Here is a 10,005-nt window from a genome sequence, read left to right on the forward strand (position 1 = left end):
GACCAGCTTTCATCGTGAGTCAGCTCTCGGGGAGGCTGTCTTTCACTGAGCCGAAGTGTCCTTCTTGTAGCTAGCTGTTCCCCAAAGCCTCACACAGAATGACCCTCCTGCTCTGCACCTGTTAGTCCTTCCAACATGGGATCTGGATGCAGGGATTTCACACGTGACCTGGACACGGGAACTTCACTTCTCCAACCAGGTTACCTGGAGCTCTTCGTGATTTTTCCAGATGGTGCATTCCAACTGCCTTGCCCTACCTACCAGCTGGCTTCTCTGCCACAACGGCCATGACCCTGATAACTGGAAGCAGCCCAGTGTCTGGGATGATAAAAATATTTTATAGTTTGATCTGAATAGAGGTTGCTGTTGACTTTTAGAGGATACCTCCAATATATTGCTTTTTTTTTTTTGGCAAGCTGAGCAATTCAAATTAAACAGAAAGCAAAAGTCTTAAAGTGTTTGAAATCAGGACCCTGTAGCCTGTACTTTCCTTTCTTCTCCCTTCTCCCTTTCCCTTCCACTCTCCCCTTCCCTTTCCCCTCTCTTCCCCTCTTCACCCCTTTCCTTTTCTCTTTCTCTTTCCGTCTTTTGTTTTTGTCTGCCTGTCTGTTTCCCCACTTGGTGCTAAGGACCAAACTCAGGGCAATGTCCCTCTGTGTGTCCCTCTGCCTCACACTCTACAGCTGGCCCTTGAGATGTGTTAGGGCAATCCCCACTCCATACTACATGCACGTTCTGTCACTGAGCTAACCCCAGCCTTCCCTGAACCCTTCCCTGCCCCTCTCCCCTAAGCACACAGAGAGAGCTCTGTGGAAATCCCTTATCAGCAGTAAGGCCAGATTACAAAGGGAGCCCATTGTCCATCTCAAAAGACTGGGGACCAGAACGCACACAGAATAGCAACTGTCCCTGTGCCCATTTGAACTCCAGAACCAGATACTTCCTGATAATCCCTTAAGAAGCTCTTAAAATTGTCCATGTCTCTTCACTCCTCCTCTATAGAAAGAGACATCTAAGCTTCCAAGTGATGTCATTTGGGTAAATTATCACACCCCTGTGATTTCACCCGTGTCAGGGTTCAACTTTTTATCCCATTTAATGTTCCTCAGTTTATTCTAGCAAGCTTTCAAAGGACAGAGAGAATCTCCCTTTACCCCCACATTACCCATCAGAAACATCTGTAGAGGCTTACTGGGCTGTACACTTACGAAGTGAGCACTTTATCCCATGTAATTTGTACTATAGTAAAATAGTCAGAGAAGAGAGTAAGCAAGAGTCAGGGGAACACCCTGCACCGAGTCTGTGCTCAGTCCTCTTACATCACTGGAGGCTCTGCTGTACGAGGCTTTGGGTGGAGATATCAGGCGTGGAGGTGGGCAGCTAGGGGATGCACTCTGCAGGGGGGATAACTAGAGACCAGAGGAGCTCTGCCTGGGAAGAGGACATGCAGAGGTGATGGAAGCAGATCCAGAAAATGAACTGGGGACAGCAGGGTCAGGCTCATCCTCTTTCTTTCTTGTCTTCTACTTCACACATTCTCCACATCCTCCTGAAGAATTCAAGCTCGGACACTGTAAAAGCCAGGCAACTTCATCTGGGGTCTAAGAACTGCAGCCAGGAAAGCCCGGATCCCACAGCTGTGAGTGCTCCAAAGCGACTCATCTGACAGACCTTAAGGACAGAGGAAGTGCCACAGGTACCTGGGAGGAGGCGGCTGTCAGAGACACAGGCCTCTCACCCCCCAGGCTACTGTTCCGGGCTTGCACATGATTGGCTGAGCTGTATGCACAGGTATAAAATTCGTTAGTCTTTTATGAGCCTGTTACAGCTACCTTATCCAATAAAAGACATTAATACCTTCCATGGCCTTTACCCAGCTCAAAGTTCTCGTTCCCATGCCATTTTCATGGCCAGTTTAAGAATTCTCTCTCTCCCTTGCCAGGAGGCAAATGCCTATGTTCCCAGTACTTGAAGGATGGGGGAGGAGTTCCAGGTCACCCTGGATGCATAGAGAGTTGGCTAGGCTACCTCAAAAACTAAACAATCAATACCTATGCGGCAGCCCAATATTTGCATAGATCAGTAGTTCCTTAAAGTCCCCCCAATTTCATCTTATTATTTATTTATTTATTGTTGTTCTGAGGCAGGGTTTCTTTGTGTAGTCCTGGCTGCCCTGGAACTCACTCTGTAAGCCAGAATGGTCTCAAACTCACAGAGATCTGACTGCCTTTGCCTCCTGAGTGTCAGGATTAAAGATGTGTGCCACCACATTTGATTTATGGTTCCAATTTTATTTTAAAATCTCCTCAAGAGTTAGCATTTATGAGGAAGGGAGGCTCACAAGGCTCCATTCTTCCTTGAGGATCCTTAGGGAGTTAGTGGTTGCTAACTAAGGAGGTGGAAGAGACATTTTCTTCAGTGATGTGGCTTCTGGTAAGTCACTCATGTTCCTATAAATAGCCCCCTCCCGGGGTCCTGTAAGTAACCCTAGTTAAATTCATTGGATCAACACCCACCCACACACATGACACAAACATACACACCACACACAAACCACACAAACACACCACACACAAACACTACTACCACACACACATACATATACCACACACAAACACACATATGCATATTACATACAAACACACCAAATACACACACCACACACAAACACACACAAGCAATAGATTACACATATACACCACACAAACACATACCACACAAGCATGCACACAAACACACACACAGGAAAGTCCCAGGAGGACTAATATGGAAGAGGAAAGGGTTCTAAGGGAGTGGAGGGGATGAGAGAATAATAGGGAGGATGAACATGGTTAAAGTGCGTTTTGAACACATATGAAAATGTCATAATGAAACCCATTATTGCTACAACTAATGTATGATAATAAAAATTATTTTCAAAGAGAAAATAATGTTTTAGTCTGTGATGCTTACTTAGAATGCGAAGGTGTGCCCTCCTCCTGCATTTAAAATAAAATCAAACTGGGGGGCTGGAGAGATGGCTCAGTGGTTAGGGGCAGTGGCCGCTCTTCTCGAGAACCAGGGGTTTGTTTTCTAGTACTGCGTGGCAGCCCCCAACCATCTATGACTCCAGTCGCTCTTCTGACCTCAGCAGGCAATGGGCACACAAGCGTTGCACAGATAGACACGCAGGCAAAGCATTCATACACATAAAATAAAAATGAAAAGCCTTAAAGAGAAACAGACTGAGGGGCTGGAGAGATGGCTCCGAGGGTAAAGGCACTCTCTGCCGAGCCTGGTGACCTGGGTTCGATCCTTAGGCCCCTATGGTGGAAGGAGAGACTGGCTCCTATAAGCGGCAGAAATGTGTCCACACTGTCCCTCACACTAATATAAATACATAAAACGTGAAGATGTAATAAAAACAAAATGCAAATGAAAGAAACCCCCATCTCCACCAAAGTTAGTCTCATGGTAATTTTCTCTTTGACTCCATGCTCCGTTAGGAACCTTCCCAGATAAACTCTGCCCGACTCCCCTCCACCCTACACTTCTTCCTACTGCTCTCATTCAGGACCGCTCCAGCTTCTGCAGACTCTGCACAGGCGGTCTTCAGAGCTTCAGAACTGCCCCTTGAGCTCTTGGGCCCCAGGGTTGGAACCCTAAGTTCCAGCTTCCTGCTCCTTCCCCTTTCCCAGGATGCCCTGCCTGCCAGCAGGACAGTAAGAACTGGATACACAGCTGAGAGCTGTTATTTGCACAACTTCTTTACAACTTTTGGTTTTATGTTTCTATACCTTATCGCTCAACTAAAACAAGTTCCTTAAGAACAGAGGCTGTCATCATTTTTGTGTTTTAAGACAGGTCTTGATGACTCTTGAGACAGACCCAGCTGCCCTTGAACCCACAACCACTCTTCTGCCTCAGGATCCCAAGTACGAGGATTACAAGCATGTGTACCTGACTCTATTTTTCATTATGTTGTATGTTTAAACCTTTTAATTGATCCTGGTGAGCCTGGGGGTTCCAGGGATGGAACTCAGATCTTCAGGCTTATCAGCCCGTATCTGCTGAGCCATCTCACCAGCTCTCGGTTCTGTACTTAAACGTCTATTCTTCGGGCTGGGGTAGAGTATTGCCTGACATGTGTGAGGTCCTGGTTTTGACCCATAGCATCACAAAAACAAAAGACCTTGCCTGTGATCTCTTTCTTATAAATTGGAAGGAAATTGCCCCCACCCCTCACAAGCTCCAGGGAGGAATTTAGGATACCTCCCCCCCCCAAATGTGAAGAATCTGGGAGTAAAGAGTGCTCAGGGGTGAAGGGTTTCTAGCTTGGAAATAAATCTGTTGGTTTTCAAAAGTCACCTAAAGCTCCTTTGGGTCCCTTCATGGGACTGGTAAACTATCTCCACCATTACTACCTGTTCACTGCTTCTCTTTGGAGACAAGGATGTGGAGTTTGGTCCTTGCTGGGTGCCCGGGTCTCCTAATTCTTCACACTGAAATCCTGCACTTCATTGGGAAGCTGCGTCAATCTGCAGTCCTTTACACAGGGGTGGGATTGGGGTTGGTGGGAGGTGGAGAAACTGACCACACCCTGGCCACCCTCCTTTATGTTCACCGCTGCTGCCGGATTCCTTAGTGTCTAAATTCGCACCACCCAGCTTGGGTTTGCTACCATTTCTATTAGAACTGAAACTCTTCAAAGTAAAAATATCATACAAGGAGAACAGGTCTGTGCGCCCAGGCTTGGACCTGTCACTATGCTCGGCTGGGTCATCTGCACGATCCTGAAGCCCTGTAGAGTCGCAGGGCCCTACCTGGTGGAGCAGCACCAAGAGGTCTGCTCAGTTCAAGGTCAGTCAGTACACTCTGCCGTTCTGTGGCTAACCTGGAGCATGCGGTCACCCTGTCCACACCTTCAATGCTGTCATCACAAATGCCACATCACTGCCCTGCTGGCAGCAGCGTGGAACAAGCTGTGCATAGGCTGTGCGTGGGGGGGGGGGTAGGTGAGATAGCTGGGTGCCAAGAACATTACCCTGGTAGTTAGGCCACCTTACCACACACGAACTTGAATAGAGCAGAGGCAGGTGTGTGCACAGAGAGCCTCCTTTACCAAATATCCACGTGAAGTCCAAGTACCCAGCCTGCCTGGAAAGGGGAGGGTGTGGTCGCAGGTGCCACAGAGGACAGGAGAGGTGGGAAGAAGTGAGATGGCCAGGAAGCACCAGATAGAGAGAGAGCTGAAGACCCTCTGGAGAGACTGTACAGGAGCTGCTATTTTGTTGGTGCTTAGTATGTGCTCAGGTTTAGACGTACTGGCTGTAGACAGCCCACCTTGAAGAGTTCAAAGGGTCTGAAATTGTCTCATGTAATCTCCCACTGGAAAGTGGAACTTCCACCCTGCAGAGTCACTCAGTCTCAGCTCGAATATGCCCAGGATTATGGCCAGGAGCGTCTCATCTGCAAGAACGGAGACTCAGTGCACTCCTCTCTAAAATGGGGAGACTTGTGGTGACTCCTACAGAGAGGAAATGTCACCAGTATGCAGCATAGCAGCCAGTCCCCATGAATTCTTTTTGGAGGAGGAGATGAAGAAAATATTCTTTCGTAAGTCATTGGGCAGCAGAAATCCTTTCTCTGCTGTGGGAAGCCAGTCCTTCTAGTTTTTTTTTTTTAACACTTAGCCAAGGATGACCTTGACCTTCTGATTTTCCTGCTCCACCTCCTGAATGCTAAGATTGCAGCTTACACCACTGCACCTGGTTTAAACAATGCTAGGGACTGAACTCAAGGCTTTGTGTGTGTTAGGCTAGCACTCTGCTACTGGGGCTATATCTCCAGCAATCCCTGTGAATTCTTACTGTCAACAGCATCACAAACAGCCCTACTGGTTTGGCATACTAAAGACTAGCAAAGTGCATTCACGGCCTAGCAGCAGAAGCATGCCCAAAGAACTTGCCAGAAATGCAGATTCTAGGTCTTGCTGAGTTAGAAACAGGATGGACTCAGTAGTCGTGCCTCAGCAGCCTTCCAGGAGCGTGGAGGTGGCTGAGGTTTAGAATCAGTGCTTTAGGCTAGGAAGAAGAAGTCTTTCCCATCGACTATTCAGTGATGGCGGTCACTATTTGAAGACACTGGCTATTCTGCCTCCCAGACCACCCTTGCCACTTCCGGCAGACACCCATTTACCACAGCTCTCATATCATCTAGTCCTCGAATAGTGCTCCGATGGCCAGTGACTTCAAAAGCCACGTCCCCAGGGCTCCTAACGACTGTTGTCTCCTTTGTTCTGGAAATTCCAGTGAGATGGTATTTTATTGTTATTGTGTTTGTTTGAATATGATGGCCTGGATCCCAGTGCTGGGGTTATAGGTGTGTGCCACCATGCTCTGGTTATACTGTGCTGGGTGAGGATGGCCACCCACACTAGCTCAGTTCTTACCAACTGAGCTACATCTGCAGCCCTGTACTTTGCTTTTGTCTTTTGTTTGTCAGATGAGGTTTTGTAGTGTAGCCCAGGCTAGCCTCAAATTTAAGGTCCTCCTATTTCAGCCTCCTGAGTACTGGGATTACAGGTGTATATCACCGCTTCCACCTTTATTCTGGAAATTATGACAAGTACTACTCTCAGGGCTTCTCTGTTCTAAACAGGCAGCATACAGCAACTTCTTGTGTTTTGGGGGTTTGGGTGGTCTCATTTTGTTGGAAGTGCCTGAACCCAGAGTCTTGTGCATGCTTGGCAAGCTCTCTTCCACTGAGTTATATACCTAAGCTTGTTTTTTTTAAAAAATGAAGTTACACTTACATATACTAAAATGTGCAAGTATCAAGAATAATAACATGGTGAATTTTGATGTGTGTACACATCCCTGTGATCTTTGCTCAGAATGAAGTCTAGGACAATTCTAGTGCCCACCCAAGAAGTGCCAGAACATATGTTCAGTGATGTCTGTGAGAGAGTCTCTGGTTCCTCTGCATTGCCTGTTCTATGGCCCCACCATATTCCTCGCCCACTATTCTTGGTGGACATTCAGATTGTTTCCAAATAGAATCTACAATGCACAAGGTTCTTCTGAATACCTGCACACTGTCTTGTGGTAGACAGTGTTGGAGAGGCTGCTTGTTGGTTTTCAGCCACCCAGCTAGGTCAGTTGGTAGAGCATGGGACTCTTAATCCCAGGGTCATCAGTTTGTGCCCCATGTTGGGCACCAATCTGTTGTAGGAGAGAGGCCACTAGTTAGTTCCTGGCTGCTTAGCCCCAAAATGATCACACAGAAACTGTATTAATGAAATCACCGCTTGACCCATTAGCTCTAGCTTCTTATTGGCTAACTCTTACATATTAATTTAACCCATTTCTAGTAATCAACATATCACCCCGTGGCTGTGGCTTATTGGGTAAAGTTCCCAGCATCTGTCTTCAGTGGTGGCTCCATGGCTTCTCTCTGACTCTGCCCTTCTTCCTCCCAGCATTCAGCTTAGTTTTCTCTGCCTAGTTGAGTTCTACCCTGCTATAGGTCCAAAACAATTTCTTTATTCATTAATGGTAATCACAGCATACAGAGAGAAATCCCACATCACCTTACAACAGATTGGTGCACCAATGTGGTGGACTAAAATCTACATAAAACCTGAGAAAGCTTGGAAAAGAATCCTAGTAACAAAAGAACAGAGTTAAGCACAGCTCCTTGGTAGCCAGCATTTTGCTGGCAGCATGCTGTGGCCCCTTTAAGAAAGTTTTTTTTTCTCCCCATCTCCCCTTATCCCCATCCCACCCCACCCCCAAGATCCCAATTTTCTCCTCGGCAATTTTGTCTACTTCCCATAGCCAAGAGGATAACTATATGTTTTTCCTTGGGTTCACCTTCTTATTTAGCTTCTTTAGGTTCACCAATTGTAGACTCCGTGACCCTTATTTATGGCTAGAAACCAATTATGAGTGAGTACATCCCATGTTCATCTTTTTGGGTCTGGGTTACCTCACTCAGGATAGTGTTTTCTATTTCCATCCATTTGCATGCAAAATTCGAGAAGTCATTGTTTTTTTACCGCAGCGTAGTATTCTAATGTGTATATATTCCACACTTTCTTCATCCATTCTTCCATTGAGGGACATCTAGGTTGTTTCCAGGTTCTGGCTATTACAAATAATACTGCTATGAACATAGTTGAACAAATGCTTTTGTCATATGATAGGGCATCTCTTGGGTATATTCCCAAGAGTGGTATTGCTGGGTCTAGGGGTAGGTTGATCCCGAATTTCCTGAGAAACCGAAACACTGATTTCCAAAGTGGTTGCACAAGATTGCATTCCCACCAGCAATGGATGAGGGTACCCCTTCCTCCACAGCCTCTCCAGCAAAGGCTATCATTGGTGTTTTTGATTTTAGCCATTCTGACAGGTGTAAGATAATATCTCAAAGTTGTTTTGATTTGCATTTCCCTGATTTCTAAGGAGGTTGAGCATGACCTTAGGTGTCTTTTGGCCATTTGAACTTCTTCTGTTGAGAATTCTCTGTTCAGTTCAGTGCCCCATTTTTTAATTGGGTTAATTAGCATTTTAAAGTCTAGTTTCTTGAGTTCTCTATATATTTTGGAGATCAGACCTTTGTCTGTTGTGGGGTTGGTGAAGATCTTGTCCCAGTCAGTAGGTTGCCTTTTTGTCTTAGTGACAGTGTCCTTTGCTTTACAGAAGCTTCTCAGTTTTAGTAGGTCCCATTTATAGTGAGATGGGGAGGATGGGGGGAACTTGGGGAAACAGGATGATTGGGATATAGGAAGGTTGGATAGGGGAGCACGGAAGCACAATTCTTAGGTAAGGGAGCCACCTTAGGGTTGGCAAGACACTTGAACCTAGAGTGGCTCCCAGGAGCCCAAGGCGATGACCCCAGTTAGTTCCTTGGGCAGCTAAGGATAGGGAACCCGAAATGACCCCATCCTATAGCAATACTGATGAATATCTTGCATATCACCATAGAACCTTCATCTGGTGATGGATGGAGATAGAGACAGAGACCCACACTGGAGCACTGGACTGAGCTCCCAAGGTCCCAATGAGGAGCGGAAGGAGGGAGAAGATGAGCAAGGAAGTCAGGACCACGAGGGGTGCACCCACCCACTGAGACAGTGGGGCTGATCTATTGGGAGCTCACCAAGGCCAGCTGGACCATGACTGAAAAAAGCATGGGATAAAACCGGACTCTCTGAACATGGCGAGCAAGGAGGGCTGATGAGAAGCCAAGGACAATGGCACGGGGTTTTGATCCTACTTCATGTTCTGGCTTTGTGGGAGCCTAGCCAGTTTGGATGTTCACCTTCCTAGACATGGACGGAGGGGGTAGGAGCTTGGACTTTCCACAGGGCAGGGAACCCTGACTGCTCTTTGGACTGGAGAGGGAGGGGTAGAGGAGTGGGGTTAGGGGGAGAAGGGTGGGAGGAGGGGGAGGGAAATGGGAGGCTGGGGGGAGGCGGAAACTTTTTTCTTTTCTTTTTTCCTTTTCTCAATAAAAAAAATGTTAAAAATAAAAAAAAAGAAAGTTTTTTTTTGATTCAGTGGTATCAGGAAAAAAGCATCGGTTTTGAAATGCCGGCTTTCTGGGCCATGCTGCCAGTGTGACCGCTGACTCTTTCTGGAGGTCCAGCTATGGAACACTTGAATGGGGTTTGTGGGCCCGGGTGCTTGTATGCCCACTTGGGAAAGTAGCTGGGACCATGCCCGCAGCTCAGCAACCCCACCTGGGCAGGCAGTGGGGTCAGTACTGCTAGGAGTGTACAGGCAGGAAAGCATGGTGGGTTCCTGCTCGCATACACAGAGATATCTCCAGGCCACGCAAATGCTCTGCATGGCATATCTAGCTATTACTCAGATAAAAAGGGTTTATGTGCTGCACGCTCATGCTCGGAGTAAAAGTGCTTAGCAGGGCTCCTACCTGGTGGTCCCAGAGCTGGCAGTAATGGTAGCTCCACCGCATTGAAAGTGGAGAGAGGTGGAGCCAGCATATAGAGCCACTGCAACC

This window comes from Microtus pennsylvanicus, chromosome 10, assembly GCF_037038515.1.
Source record: "Microtus pennsylvanicus isolate mMicPen1 chromosome 10, mMicPen1.hap1, whole genome shotgun sequence".
In the NCBI taxonomy this organism is placed as follows: domain Eukaryota; kingdom Metazoa; phylum Chordata; class Mammalia; order Rodentia; family Cricetidae; genus Microtus; species Microtus pennsylvanicus.